The sequence below is a fragment of the Gymnoscopelus microlampas genome, assembly GCF_963454915.1.
Source record: "Gymnoscopelus microlampas genome assembly, chromosome: 18".
NCBI classification, from domain to species: domain Eukaryota; kingdom Metazoa; phylum Chordata; class Actinopteri; order Myctophiformes; family Myctophidae; genus Gymnoscopelus; species Gymnoscopelus microlampas.
Genome location: NC_139955.1, coordinates 19571322 through 19587714, shown reverse-complemented (window position 1 = coordinate 19587714; position 16393 = coordinate 19571322).

Sequence of the window (16393 nt, the reverse complement as noted above, 5' to 3'; positions counted from 1 at the left end):
GAGGGGCTTACTACAGTAGCTGCGGTCACATGTTAATTACACTGAATGTTAGTTCAGCAGAACGGTGTTAGGGAAATATGTGGCAGTTTCCAAGCCAGTCCATCAGACTGCTGAACAGGCGCCGGGCCATGTCGCCATGTCAGTCTTGGCGCCACAGGCGCCACACTGGTACTATCACTTAATGTATATCTGACTGTGAATATAAATGATATGACTGTGAATATACTCTGTTCCCACACATTTCATACATATTTGATATCTGCTGCTAAGTGGTGTCTCTTGAGACTGAGGTACTCTGCCTTATTTTTATTTATTTTTATGGCGTGGCTCTACAGCAGGCTAGCCATCATAAGAGGGTGAGCCTGTGTATCTGTCTGTGTGTTCCGAGCAAATCTTGCAAACTGCTTTTAAAATGTACAGTCAATTGAATTTAAAAATGGACAATGGGGCCTCTAGAACACTAGAGGTTCAGGCCACGTACTGGGTTTGTTTATGGTTATGTCTGAGTCATAGTGACATACCTGATATGGGCTAACGGTTCTGTTTATGGTTATGACTGAGTCCTAGTGACGTGGCCGTGGTCCGTCCGCCCCATCCTCCCATTAGCCAATTTTAGCATAGGATTATTAGCTATTTTGTAACTGCAATGTGTGGATGCTTGCACTGAAAATAAATATATACAGTACAACTTAATATCTTGGGTATATTAATGCAAAAGTCAGCCAGGTTTTTTCACACACAAAAAAAAGAGAACGAAAAAAAGTTTTTCCAGGACATTGAAAATAAATCCTTTACCTTCATTTCATCTCTACCTGTCCTCCACCCTCTGCCCCCTGTTTCTCAGTCAGCCACTGACATTGCAAATAATTATCCACGACAGGCACACCTCGGTAGGGGTGGGGGGGTGCATCGGAGCACCCTGGACGCTTTAGCATTCCATGGCTGTCTGTGTTGGCTCTGACAGCTTCACGTGGCCGTGGACTGACTTTTCTGCTCAGCCAGGAGTGGAAGGGTATAGACAAAAAAACATGGGGGTGGGGGATTGCCAGAGCGGAGACAGATAATGTATATTTCATCATTGTATGGTGGCCACTCTCATGTATTTTTAACAATGGGGGGGGGGGGGGGGGGGGGGGCATGCTGCTACGGTGCCATGGCCTCAGATGAGTATTGTTTTTCTCTCTATTGTCACAAACCTCGCACCATTTTGGGAATTAGAATTCAGTATTCATCACTGGAGCAAGCTCCAGGCATTCCTTCTAGTGGCATATGGTAAACAATAGTTGATATCCAGCTTACTCCCAGAGTTGTGTTGCCAGTATGCCAGTGGGGAGACTGTCTGGAGATATGTGAGAATACAATATTGAAATATAACATCATACAATACAATACAATGCAATGCAACGCAACGCAACGCAACGCAACGCAACGCAACGCAACGCAACGCAACGCAACGCAACGCAACACAACACAACACAACACAACACAACACAACACAACACAATACAATACAATACAGCTCAACTCAACTTCACTGTCACATCACAGGTGTAAAAAGGAGGTGAAGTTCTTTGTTGTGCAAGCTCCATCAATTGCAGTTTCGAGAAAGGGAAAGGCGATAAAGAAAGAAACAGAAAAACAGGTCAGAAATCAATATAGGCAGTGAGAGATATTTATATAGGTATTTGGACCCCAGGAAGAGTAGTCTTCACTGTGGTGAGGACTAAAAGGGATCCGTAATAAACAATATACAACTAGACGCGTCGCAATTCTGGGAAATTGCAAAGTGTGGTTGTGCCGACGCCGGTCGCGGGTCGCCGGGACTCGAGGAATACTGTCGGAGGCAGCGCAACGTGCGATTCGAATTCGGTGCCGATCGGATCCCGCGTTTGTGACACGTGCCGTTTTGATTTCAGGAAATAGGCCCCTCCCACTAAAGAAATAGGCCCCTCCCACAAATGTAGCGGGCCAATGACATCGTCATGTCACTCCTGAGATCACTTGGGTTTCATTTTGAGAGGATGATCCCCCCAAAATCATGTTTTTGCATCATACGGTTACATTTTGTGCATTTGTGGCGCCCCCTATGGACCAAAGTGGAAAAGCTTTTCGGTATCCGTTGAGTAAACCACCCTTGACATGTGATTCAAATTTGGGATTGACTGGACGTTTCGTCCGTGATTTTTGGCCTTTTTTGTAAAACAGGCCCCTCCCGCTATCTTTGGAAGCCTTTCACGGACGAACGGTATGGACTATCAACATTCCGCTTGGATTGGTTTATCGCATGGGTTCAGAGATTATGTGCACCAATTTTTGTGAAATTTGGACAAAATATGTGGGAGGAGGAGCTAAAAGTGTGTTTTGAAGAAAATTCAAAATGGCGGAAAATCTATCCAGACGCAAATGGGCGTGGCTTATATGGGGAGTTGTGTCATGACCCAAGAAATCCAGGGAATTTTTTTTTTTTATTCTACCACCTACGATTCAAGAGTTATAGGCCAAAACGTAAAGGGGGCTGTTATAGCGCCACCATGAGGCCGACTGGTGTAATTATTTTTTATAATAATTTCGGACTAAATTATAAACCTCCCCTCTAAGTCTTGTAGCTCTAGCCCTTACGGTTTCTGAGAAAAAAATACTTGAATGGGTTTTTTTTATTTTCCCATTAAAGTGGATGGGGAAATTTAATGCACTAATAAATCACTATCAATTATGAACAATAAACAATTATCAATATACATGGAGGAAGGTGCATGATATATACATTTAAGTACTGAAGTAAAAATAGCAGTGGGATGAGGAAGTTAAATTACCAGCAGATGTAATAACAGATATGTATCTGTTAATCTGTTCAAGATTAAATGAAATGTTGTTTAATACAATACCACATAATGCAATGCAATGGAATAATGGGATACCATTGGAGCTGGGGTAAAATCTAACCAGCCCATGGCCACTGCCTTTTATATTATGTTGTTACATTATTTTTTACCAGTGTTTTGTTTCGTGGGCTGGTCTTGTTTTCTTTGCTTGTTTTTATTTTAGCTGGGCAAAGTTTCACAGATTGGATCACAGACCTGCACATGTGATCGTGCTCTTTGGCAGAGTACAAGGACAGAGAAACATCACAGTGCTGGAGAGCAGTGAGAGTCTCTGTTCTGGTTCACAGGAGCTGCTGTCCTCTGCCCCGCCGTGGGATTATGATCTCTGTGAGATGTCAACAGGAGTTAATGAATATCCCTCTCACAAAGCCAAGGTAATCCTGGCAACAAAATGGCCCGGTCATTGATAAGATCTGCCATAATACCATTGGAGGGAGACCACATGCATCCAGTTCTCATCCACGGATGGATGGATGGATGGATGGAAAGTAAATAAAAGTGAAAATGGTCTGTGAGTTTTATAGATATTTAATCAATAACAATTATTCATGACTGACAGATAAGAGTAAAATGGTTTAAGTGAAGTAAGTCAACATATTTTACCAAAATACAATTGTATTAATTAAACTAAGTCCCAAATTGAAACTAAAAATTGTTTTATTCTTTTTTTTTGTAACAAAAAAAAATGCATGGGTTTCCGAGGCTACCAAGGAGCAGACAGGAGTATTCTGTCACACGTGCATGGTTGTGAGCACGTAACATAAAAAGAAATGATAAATAAACAAGTTTGACGGTGCTTCATTAAAATGGTGTATGAGCTCAATATACTAAGTTGTTAAACATGCATCATAATGACGTGTAAAGACGGAGGCTGAATTAATCCACAAAGAATGCTGTCAGGCTGTGTGTAGTCTGGTAGGCCATTAAGCATAAGGCATGACTCCATCTCAGCTCACTTCATCAAACAGACGTGGATCTGCAGCCGCAAATCAGCCTCTCTGTGCAATCGATCCCGGGTCTAAATTTTGTCCTTTGACTGGCATTTTGTCGATGCAATCAGTCACTAACCAGACGCTAATGTCCGCCATTCAGGATCGATGGTGGTCATTGACATGCCATATTGGTACACTGTAGCTCAGTGAAAAACACATGAAGACACATCCATGGACACTTTTGCAGAGGAGGATGACTCCTCTGGGAACAAACAGGGAAGGAGGACGGCTGATTGTTGTCAGGTATTGTAGGCTACACGTTCATCATTATTGCAGCTGGGGTAATAATGTAGTCATGGTAGTCATGAGATACACAAAATAGACTACACTACAAATGACATTACTAATAGGCTAAATTACCAAAATGTTTGATTAATAGTTTGTATGTTGAGCTCAAAGGTAGATTACAGACAAAAACATTGAAGCATTTGGGAGTCAAGTGCCTTGCTCATTGCTCAAAGACATCTCGACAGTTAATTATGGGGAGGTGAGTAGTAATAATAGTGAAGGATTAAGTGATTAACTGTGACACTGCATTTTTCAGAGTACTCTCTCAATCATCTGCATGTGTGTGGGCTGACAGGAGAACAGGAGATGACTTGCGCACCAACAGTTTAGTTGTTGTGGAAGATCAAGGCAACAACTGGATTCACCTTAGGAGGATTACACTAAAATTGTGGTAGAGATGAATGAGAAATGCACCCCCTTTTACCACTATCAAGCCAGTAGACTTTCTTCATTTTGTGCACAATTACCATCCTAATGTAGCTTTTTATCTTTGCCCTGAGGAAGGAGAGACTGCTCTTCAACAAGGAATCTCTGTGTGCTGCCTGTCAACTGAGCTGCCATGTGCAGGATGATCAGACGATGGCTGCTTCACAACCTGTCAGATGGTAAAAGTGAATCCTTCAGAGGAAAATCTCTGGCTTTGTCCTACTTATCTCCCACATCTAATACTAATTCACTGTCAATTTTATTTTCCCTCAGTATATAGATTCAAAGTGTTTTGTTTTTAATTGTTTTTAAACTGTGTGGCATTAATTGTGGCATTAATTATAAAAGTGTCTCTTTTTGATGAGTTTTTGGATTCTTGGATTTATTTTGTGGATTGCTTTTGTTGTTACGATTAAGCAGACACTTAGTGGGGAAATTCATTGCAGGAAAAAGCCATAGATTAATTTGGCTTTGGCTAACCCTATTTGAAATATTTATTCATGTCCACATAAACAGAAGTACAAGAATGCCTAGTACTGAAATGACATAAACACTGCCAGTGCAGTCAGACAATAGGAAAACTGTCAGTTACAAAGTTCCTATAAGACAGAACATTGTTACTTGTCAGACACAGCAGACAACAACACCTCCTCCAAATTGAGCGTCTCCCTATAATAGCTGATACTGAGCAGTACCTTGTACTGTTTGGCCTCCCTTTTGGAGAGGCCAGCCATTTGATGGGTCCCTCACAACCAATACACGCACGCACGCACGCGCGCTCGCGCACACACACACACACACACACACACACACACACACACACACACACACACACACACACACACACACACACACACACACACACACACACACACACACACACACACACACACACACACACAGAATATACACGGCAATAACCCATAACGTAATGCTAATTCAACCTTCCTCTTGCACAGCCATGTCTGTTGAAAGGAGTGTCTGGCTGGCTCCTGTTAACATCAGTCTGATGGGTCAGAAGTGGCAGAGGGACAGAGGGCTGTCTCCTGCTATGGCAAAGTAAAAATAGGACGGGATATTAAAGTTTGTGTTCTGCTCTGGTGAATAAACCGTCGTGGGCATGTTTTTGTCTTTTTATTGGGGCGGTGGGTCGTCTCTCTGACACCTTATACCACATTTCATTAAGACCTGGATGTGTTTGTATAACCCCTGACCTGATTGAAAGCAGGCAGCAGAGATGGAAACAAACATTACAGCCAAGGATGGAAAGAATACAAATGAGCGGTGGCTTACATGTCTAATCTTCTGCTATGTTATGAACCATCCAGACCTCTCAGGTCATCTGGGACAGGTCTGTCCTTCCTGTCCCCAGAATCTCAACTAAAGTGGAGAAGCAGCATTCAAATTTCATGCACCACATAAAATGTAATCCCAGAAACTTTCAGGTCTATTCTTTTATGTTTGCCACTGCCTTTTATTGAGGTTTTTGATTCATTTCTTGTGCTGCACTGGAACTTTATTCTCATATTTTTATGTTCTTGACAGAACTGACATCGTTCATCAACCATTCTGCTGCATGGATGACTAGCCACATTCTATTAGCCAATGTAGTATACAGAGGTGCATGGGGATTTATGTGACACCATGCTGTAAAGATATATTCCTGGGTTGGGCAGAGGGAGAGAAAGGTAGAAAGTTGGGGATGGGGCATTTGAGACAATCAGAATAAAATGTGAAATATATAAACAATATCAGAGAAAAAAAGTTAAGACTATAAGAGTAAGATAAAAAAAAATCTAAAGTTTTTATTTGCCATGCCATTTACCCCACCCTCTCTCTGTACTTCTGATCCATCACCTATCTTTCCATCTGTTCCACCTCTGATCTCTAACTCCCTTTCATTTTTGTCTCTCCCCCTCTCCCTGGTTCTGTATGAACTTGTTCCAATGTGCGATCAAAACACAGAGCTCTGGAGTTCTATGTTCTTTGCTCTCTCTCTCTCTCTCTCTCTCTCTCTCTCTCTCTCTCTCTCTCTCTCTCTCTCTCTCTCCCTCTCTCTCTCTCTGTCAGAAGCATACAGACGACAGGAAAAAAGGGCCTTTGGTGCCCTGCCACAAATAACCGCACACACACAGGCATACATGCACACACACACACACACACACACACACACACACACACACACACACACACACACACACACACACACACACACACACACACACACACACACGCACACACACACACACACACACACACACACACACACACACACACACACACACACACAAGGAAAAAAGTGAGTGAGTCAGAAGTGCTTGAGAGTAGTATGTGACTTGTTGGGTCTCTGTACATGAAAGGATGTACTGTAGCATTGTAGCATCTAATTATCTCCTATTCCCCCTGAACCCACATGCAACACAGACTCAACTGAACTGCAGAACAAGAATCGAGACTGTGTCACTGGTTAAATAATAGTGAGTGTGAAACCGCAATGAAGTCTGAATTCACAAATACACATGCAGCACTTGGTGTTGAGACTGGAGGACAAACACAAAACCGAACAAACAATTCACACATTCCTTTAGGGTTATCCTAATTTCCATCTATCCTCTTTTTGTAATTCGTACTCCATCGGCAGCGTCGTTGCTGTCGGCATTGTGTTCATACTCTAACTGAGCACCTTTGTTTCATGAACAGCTTCTGGAACAGCCCTTTGAAGTAGTTACAGTACATGTTCTATCCTGGAGCAAAGGCACACAGCACAGAAACATCTACCAAACCACCCAACATCCACCTCTCTCTGTCTATTGTCTATTTCAACCGCAGCACACAACGTACGTAACATTTCCTAAAGTCTGTTCACTACATCAAGTGATATTTCGACATTACTCGATAGCCAACACCTAGCCCTCAGATTGTCTGCCTGGATCCAGGCTGTGTCAATTCCATCCAGGGTCCAGAGACTGATCTGAACCATCAATGAGACAGTCTTCTGTTCTCTGTGGGAGGTATGTAATAATTTATACATAATGTATAGAGTATATGTGGGTATACAGTACTGTGTACAGTATGTTGATGTGGCTTGAGGGTGGAAAACCGTGGAGCTTCACAGTGTAAGTCAGCGTACCGTATATAAAGGTTGACTTGTGCAAATTATTCTTTAGCAAGAGATAGCAACAACATTGCACTTTGCGCTCTGCTCCCACAAACAACATTAACATGCTTTATATTTCATTGTCCTTTTCGTCCCGGCTCTACTGATGTTTTGTGAGGGCCTGGGGTGATCTATGAATCTGCAGTTTCACAGCCCCTGCTGTAGGCAGAGGGGAAACTGTGGCACATTATCCTCCATTAGGGTTCTGTCTGTATAGACGGATTTCCGCGCGACGTCATCACAGAGCAGAATGCGCAATCTGCGCATGCTCGGGGGAAACGAATTGTTGCGCCGTTCACTCTGTTGTTATGTTCGGGAGTTAGATAGCCATAATTCTGCTATTATAGGCATAATAGGCATAATGCTGCTATTATATACAAACAGATCCAACTTCCGACAAATCATTTTTATTGAGTAAACAAGGTATTACAAACTGCATAATTTAATCTACTTTAATTAAACCCGGTGAAGATCATTTATTTTATGAATGGACATTTGACCAGAGCTGCTGCGGGTAATGGCGCCCTCTATAGGCTACCCCCGGATCTGCACGGTCATATCCTCTCATGTTTACTAACAGGAAACCTGTCTATAAGTGTGGAAGCAGCTCAGGGCAACATACTGAGCATGACACAATCACATTGGACGGGCAAACAACCGAACAGGTGCCACTCACCCACGGGCTGCACCATTCATCCTCTCCACCAGCGACTATACTACAGTATGTGCACACACACACACACACACACACACACACACACACACACACACACACACACACACACACACACACACACACACACACACACACACAGTCCCACGCATGCTAACACACTGTCACGATTACCACACCCACTCTCTCTGACTCACTATCTTTTTAGTCCTCGTCTATGTGTTCTGACTACAGGAGAGGAGAAGTGTGTGTGTGTGTGTGTGTGTGTGTGTGTGTGTGTGTGTGTGTGTGTGTGTGTGTGTGTGTGTGTGTGTGTGTGTGTGTGTGTGTGTGTGTGTGTGTGTGTGTGTGTGTGTGTGTGTGGAGCAGCAGACCAGGTGCTTCTCATCCCAAGCAGCTCACTATAACACACTGGTTCAACCTGCCAGATTGTAAACTCTGTTGCCAGTCAGTTACACTGTCACATGGGCTTAAAAGTTTCTGTCTTCCAGTAATACTGTATACTTAACCGTTGTCTCCTGTTTTACCATCAATCCTGCCCTGTCTCCAGAGTTTGCCTTACTGGATTGGGAGCTTTGCCTCGTGTCAGCTATGGCTTGTCAGCTAAAGTACCTAAACTCTGGTTGCTTCACCCAGGCTGTCCACTTCCTCAGATGTCCCTCGTGGCTTGTTTATCAGAATATTGAATAAATAGACATAAATTGCATGCTGTCTGTTCTTGTTCTTTGTGTTCTGCACTTGGGTTGTTTTTCTACCATGACACTCTCATCCCCTCATACATACACAAATGTTCTGCGGAAGGTGGTGTGGTCCGCATCACAGGTAACTCCTTCCTGTCACTACAGGATGCACATGACAGCAGGTGCTTGATTCGGTCAAAAAGGATTATAAAGGACAAAACCAGCCCAGTTATGGACTGTTTATGACGATGCAGACTGGAAAGTGCTTGAGGGGTCTCATATCAGAGGCTCAAGGCTCAGAAAGAGTTTTATCCCTGGTGCTGTCAGAGCCCTGAACAAAACAAACAAAACAAAAACTGCATTCAATCTGAGCAGCTGCTCAAAATGTTTACAGGCACAAATGTACATAGACAAGTGAAATAAACAAGTGAAATTTGAATGCGTTCTGCACAAATAGTTTCTATTTTCATTGTTTTGCACTTTCCCCATTGCTACTGAAGTGAGATTTCACACCTGCGTTTTGCATATTGACTATCGCATTCCTTGGCCCCCGTATTGCTGCTTGCGGCGATATTTATTATTATTATTATTATTATTATTATTATCCTCATCATTATATTGCATTGTTGTGCTAGCACAGTCTTTGTGGAACCCAACATTTTGTACCTTCACACCATTTTTTTTATTGTCAATTGAAAACTTTGCTAGTCTCAACTTTGTGATGAGACTGATGCTACCTGGCAATTTAAGTGGGGAATATATTCTTTCTGCACCATATATCTATCCCGTCAGCAAAACACTGGCGGGATAGATATATAGTGTAGTATAGATAGATATATAGTGACGGCAATAGGGTTGTAGTCGAGACCACCTAAAGCGAGTCCAAGTCAGTACCAAGTCCAAGGGGGGGCGAGTCCGAGTCAAGACAGAGTCCGGGAGGCCAGGGAGGGGGTCGAGTCCGAGTCAAGACCGAGACCGACGGGGGTCGAGACCAAGTCAAGACCGAGACCGACGGGGGGCGAGGCCGAGTCAAGACCGAGACCAGATTTTTTTTTTTTTTTTTGGTACAGAACACATCTTGATCTGAAACACTGCAATTATATGTTTCTGGCTTTGGTATTTTTTTTTCTTCCAATTTTCAATACTTTTACTTCAACTCATATCAGAGGCAAATATTGTGCTTTTACTCGACTACAATTATTTGAAAACGTAGTTTGCAGCAGATATAAATTATTACATTACAAAAATATATTAACCACTTTAGCCATATATCATGAAAAAAATCAAGAAAATAGCAGATCTACAAGCTCACAATTGAGAGCTTGTAGATCGGCTATTTTCAAATAGTTTTGTACTTTTACTTTTGGTACTTTAAGTATATTTTGAAGCCAATACTTTTACTCAAGTAACAGTTTGAACACAGCTCAATTATAACAGAGTATATTTGCCTCATGCATACAGGTTGATGCTTTTATATTCATGGTGAAAACGTTTCTGGATGTAGGCCTACTTATTGTTTTATTGTATGAAATAAATAGGATTGATAGAATCATAGAAATAGAATTGATCTTAATATGAAAAGCAGAAAGAGCTCAGTCTCCCTGTGCGCAATTACGCACAATGTGGTACAACTTACAACAGAATAGATCATTTAAGTGATTTGTAGACAAGCCGACGACAGCATCGGTCAGGATCTAATGTTAAATATAGCTGCAAGCAGCGATAATACGGGGCCAGAGAATAAGTGAAAAAATGCAGAAGTTAGGAGCCAATGACTGTTATTCATATAATTCAAAATGGTGGGAGATCTAAAGGTCAGAGGTCAAAAGTCAGAGGGTGAAAGTTGTTCAGCATGAGGAGACGCATATGTGTATCCAAGTTTCATGGCTGTAGGTCAAACAGGGCATGAGTTGTACCTGTTCAAAGTTGGCATTTTCAATTGAGTGAAAATGAGTGTGAGAATTATTTCTTGATCGTTTTTCATGACCATCTATCTACTATATGGCCGAGTTTCGTAAAAAGCGACAGCACGGTTCAGCCAGAACTGCGAAAAGTGGCAGAAGTGACAGAATAATGCCAATAACAAAACAGGTCCAGAGCTGAGCTCTGGCCCCGTAATTAATGTTTTTAGTTTTGCTGCTTGGACTGATATATTTACTGCAGTGAGTGACACAGTATAATGTGCGCAAGGAAACCTTACTGGAAGCAGTCTCTATTCATCTTTAGATGATTAGAGACTGATGATGATTAAAACAACCACAGGCTACACAGTGAACACACACAATAAATAAATAAACACCTGTTCGTGGATATAATTTAAAAAGAATATAAACTAGAGGGACAGGACTGCTGGTGTTCTGCTGCTGCTGCGCTGTCAACTACAAGATGATGCGCTCCAAGACAGCTGTCCATAAGCGCCAGACAGCTCTCTTATAATGTTAATGTGAATGGGCTCCTTATAGGTATAATAAAATTATTTCATTGCATTGTAGTGACTTGGTCTTGGACTCGAGTGGACTCGGTGGGGGTAGAGTCCCGAGTCCCTTAGTCCGAGTCCGAGTCAAGACCGAGTCAAATTATGGGCGAGACCGAGTCAAGACCGAGTCAAATTATGGGTGAGACCGAGACAAGACCGAGTAAATCAAGACCGGTCTCGAGACCGAGACCGGTCTCGAGTACTACAACCCTAGACGGCAAGTGAGCAGATCTCACTTGCCGTCACTAAACATGTGTGTCATACAATATCATTCTCCGTCAGTCTCTAAACAATATCACCAATTCCTATCTTGTTCTCCATCTTTCTCCATCTCATTTTGCCTGTACTGGTCATACTGCTCCTATGGGTTGCCCTGATCTGTCCACACCATTCAGAGTACATTGACGTGCCTGGAGAGAATGGATACCCACTCCATTCCCGATAGTAGCAAATAGCAACACATATCGTTGTTGTTTGGAATTCAAGGTTAGCTTATGTGACATTGCAGATCTAGAGCAAGATGTCAGATTGATGACATGAAGCTAGGAGCTCTGTTGACATTATCAGACCTTCAACACTGAACATGTACACCTCCCGTAACCTTCTCAGATTTGACATTTTAGCAGTAAACCGAGCCCAATTCCATGAATTAATCTACTATTAAGTCTCATTTACTCCCATCACTGTTTGCACAGCAATTTGTTCGTTTTAAGCTGTGCCAGACACTTCAACATCTGACTTTGTATGTATGTATGTATGTATGTATGTATGTATGTATGTATGTATGTAAGTTAAAAGCAGCAACTAATTTAACTAATTTAAGAGGAGACAGCAGCAGACTGCCTGATCTTTAGTTAGCAGTATTTGCAACACCTGGGTTTTTTCTGTTTAAAATAAATAGTTTTGTTAGGCATAATTGAACAATAATACTTCCAATTGGAAGTATGACTGAAATGATTTCAGTCAGTCCAAATAAAGGAAGAGTGGTTTTTGATTAGCACTTAAACATGTGTTTAGTTAATGGGATGTGTTCACAACAGACAGGTTCATTCCAGCCATGAGACAGAGTGAAAACAGTGGCAGCTACTAGAAAAGTGTGCTCCTCTGCCAGTCTGGGTTGCCTAGACAAGATAGCCTGGCATGGCTAAACTAATATCACCGCGTAGATACTAGTCTGGAACCCACAACATTTGGAAGGCAGTCATAGCCTATTGGAAAGGAATCTGCAACGTTTGACTGATACATCTCGAGCACATGACTCCAGAGATGATTTTCTGATGTAATAGCAAAAAGTGTGTTTTGAAGAAATTGGTGGAAAAGTCTGGCACAAATGGCCCAGGCCTACATGTGGACTTGTGTTATGATCAAAGGAAACCAGGATAATACGTTTTCAATTGTACAACCTATGGTTCAAGAGTTATCAGCCAATATATGAAGCAGCCTGTTAGAGCCAGCATGAGGTTGAAATATTGAAACGGTGCCCGATATTAGCTGTTCACAGACGGACAGACGGACAGACAGACAGACAGACAGACAGACAGACAGACAGACAGACAGACAGACAGACATTTCCGGCCTCCTGGCGGTGATAACAAGACAATATTATGTTATAAAAATAGAGGGTTTAAGTGCCATGGACAGCTCCCCCGCCCGCTGTCCAAGGCTCAGTTCTGAACTCTCCTTCCCTGCTGCTCCCTCACAGCAGTAGTTTGAGAGCTGTCCATCTATGACAATGGACTGTGGGCTTAGAGATAGAGGCAGTTTGCAGTGGGTTTAGGATGGAATCTGTTCAACGACGACGACAAATGACCCACAATATGCTGGGGCGACCACAGGGGAAATAATGCATCCAGACATGAGGCTCTGTCACGCAGTGTTTGAGGGGGAGACAGAGAGAGAGAGAGAGAGAGAGAGAGAGAGAGAGAGAGAGAGAGTAAGAGAGAGAGAGCAGAGATGTAGGAAATCCAGAGCTCTGTGCTTGATCACATGCTGGAACAACTTGTGGAAATGGAGGGATAGAGAAACTTTTAACCAGTCATGCGTGTTGTTAAAAGCCGATGGCCTCTTATGACAGGAGGAATGGTTGGGTTGGTTATGTATTTGGCCAGGATAAGGGATCAGGGCAGACGGATCAGACTTGAAAGTGAGGGGGAGGAACTATCAGCACACTGCTGTGTGTGTGCGTGCAAGCGCGTTTGCGTGCGTGCGTGCATACATACGTGCGTGAGTGTGTGTGCGTGTGTGTGTGTGTGTGTGTGTGTGTGTGTGTGTGTGTGTGTGTGTGTGTGTGTGTGTGTGTGTGCATACTTGTGCATGTGTGTATTGAACCTGCACTTTTTGCAAGCCAAGAGACGTAATGAATTGTCATAAAAAAGAGGCAAGGAATAAGAGGAGAGAGTCAATGTGAAATGATCTACTGATGAAGTTCAAGTTGATGTGTCATGGTGTAGAGAACAACGATAGTGTTTGCTAAGTACCTGCTATAGTAGCACTGAACCTACTACTGTACCATGAGCTTTGTTTCATCAAGCTGTTTGAGATGAGAGCCAAGGGAATTCTAATCTGTATTCAGTTGTCAAAGTGATTTATCCAGCCAGTTGTAAACATATGGTATGTGTGCGTGTGCGCGTGTGTGTGTGTGTGTGTGTGTGTGTGTGTGTGTGTGTGTGCGTGTGTGTATTTGCACACGCAAATATATGGAAGCAAGAGAGGAAAGCAAAAAGGCGTTTGCTGGGAGGAGAGTAAGTGCAGGTGAAATTGCGCACCATAATGTTTTCACTTCAAAGCTTGATTGTAATTTTAAGCATCTCTGACAGTCGTCATGTGGTGCATTGACCGAAACAATATAAGCTGACAAGCGTACGTGTACTTACGCACGCACGCACGCACGCACGCACGCACGCACGCACGCACGCATGTGGAAGAGAAGAGACAGAACAACCGATCATAACAGAACATTTCCTTATTGTCTAACGACATGGTGTGGCATTTCGCCCCCTAGCGGCTGGATACTGTCGTGTCCTCCGACATTGTTCATGCACATATCTGCCGTTTTCAGGTGCCCTGGTTCCCAAAGATAATCTCCCCAAAGCTTGAGTGACAGGCTTTAAGGTGTTTGAGTTCACACACTCTCTCTCTCTCTTTCACACACACACACGCACACGCACGCACACACACACACACACACACACACACACACACTCTCTGTTAGTCTGATTAATCAGATCTCATTCTACAAAGCTGCATGCGGAAAGCTGCTGGACCAGATTGGATTCCAGGCTGGGTGTTCAGAGCATCCGCAACACTACACTAGCAGGAGTTTTACGTCATCTACAACCAATCCCTCTCAGACTCCTGTTTTAAACAAGCTAACTATAATTCCAGTACTTTCACGAGGACAGCAACTGGTCTAATTACGGCTCTCACCCCTATACTGAGCAAAATGTTTTAAGAAGCTCTTCAAACAGCCAACCTAACCTAATAATATACCTCTCGTCCAAGTGGTTACCTGTTGAAAGAGAGTAATGAAACTATCTGAGAATGCGGTCTGTCACCTACAGAGAATGCTGTCCATGTGAAGCTTGTGGAAAAGTGGAGATATTTTACTAGATATTGATTGATTGACAGGGCGGATTTAAGAAGTTAGGGGCTCCAAGCAAAGCTCTGGTTCGGGGCCTATTTTGCGCGCGCGAAAATGCGAAGAAAAAAAAATGAATTAAGAAAAAAATAAAAAAGGGGGGAGGTGGGGGCTCCCCTGCCTTGGGGCTCCAAGCAAGTGCTTGGTATGCCTAGTGCAAATATCCGCCCCTACGTGGTACAGTCAGACATTAAGGCTAAAAGGATAACACAAAAAATGTCCTGGGGACTTGTTTCCATTGTGGTAAATACATGTTTTCTAGCCTGGGATCCAGCCTGCTTCGCTACGTTCGGCGGACTTTTTTTTCTCTCTTCGCTTATCAGTCTGGAAAGCCTCCGATTGACTCGTTTTTGCAGAACTACACTGGAACTACATATGTTACGTTAGGCAACGTCGTTGCTGATTGGATGTTGTTCAAACGAATGACAAATCACAACGATCACACCGTTTTTTTTGTCCCGCCCCGCACCACAGACCAATCAGAAGCCACGGCACGATTCCAGCCGTATGCCATGTCCCGCCTCCCTTGGAGATAGGAGGCATTCCAGACTGAGAAGCGAAGAGAGAAAAAAAAGTCCGCCGAACGTAGCGAAGCAGGCTGGATCCCAGGCTACATGTTTTCAGCTACAACTTTCTAATGGGTAGTCGCAGCAATGAATTATTGGGTGAGTACACATGCAGTGCTACAAGTTAGTATATACCACGCCTTCCCGGAAAAACATGAGTGGTCCATGGCTGTGCATATGCAAAACATGAAATGTATGTTATAGCCAATACCAGCCATTCTATCAAAATACCAACTCCACGCAGGCGAGGAGAACCGTACCACTGTGCCTTGGGAAATTATCAGTTCGCCACGCCACTGCATGCCCATAGGGCTCAGTCACACATGCTATAGTGTTCTGTTGAGAATGGATATATAAATGGTCCTGCAAGCAAGGGTGTACAAGAGGCAGAGGAATACACACACATGTAGCCAGGGGTTAAGGTAAATTTTGAAAGTTGAAGGAAGATGCTAAGTTTAAGCAACAGGGATGAGAAGAGAGAGGAGGATGCCAAACCATACCTGCGAATAAAAAGAGACGAGTCATTGTTATTCAAGTAGAGCTGTGCCTGAGTTGTAATTACAAGCCACATCAATCCTCTGAGAAACATTTATCGGCTCTAAACCAACACAATGAA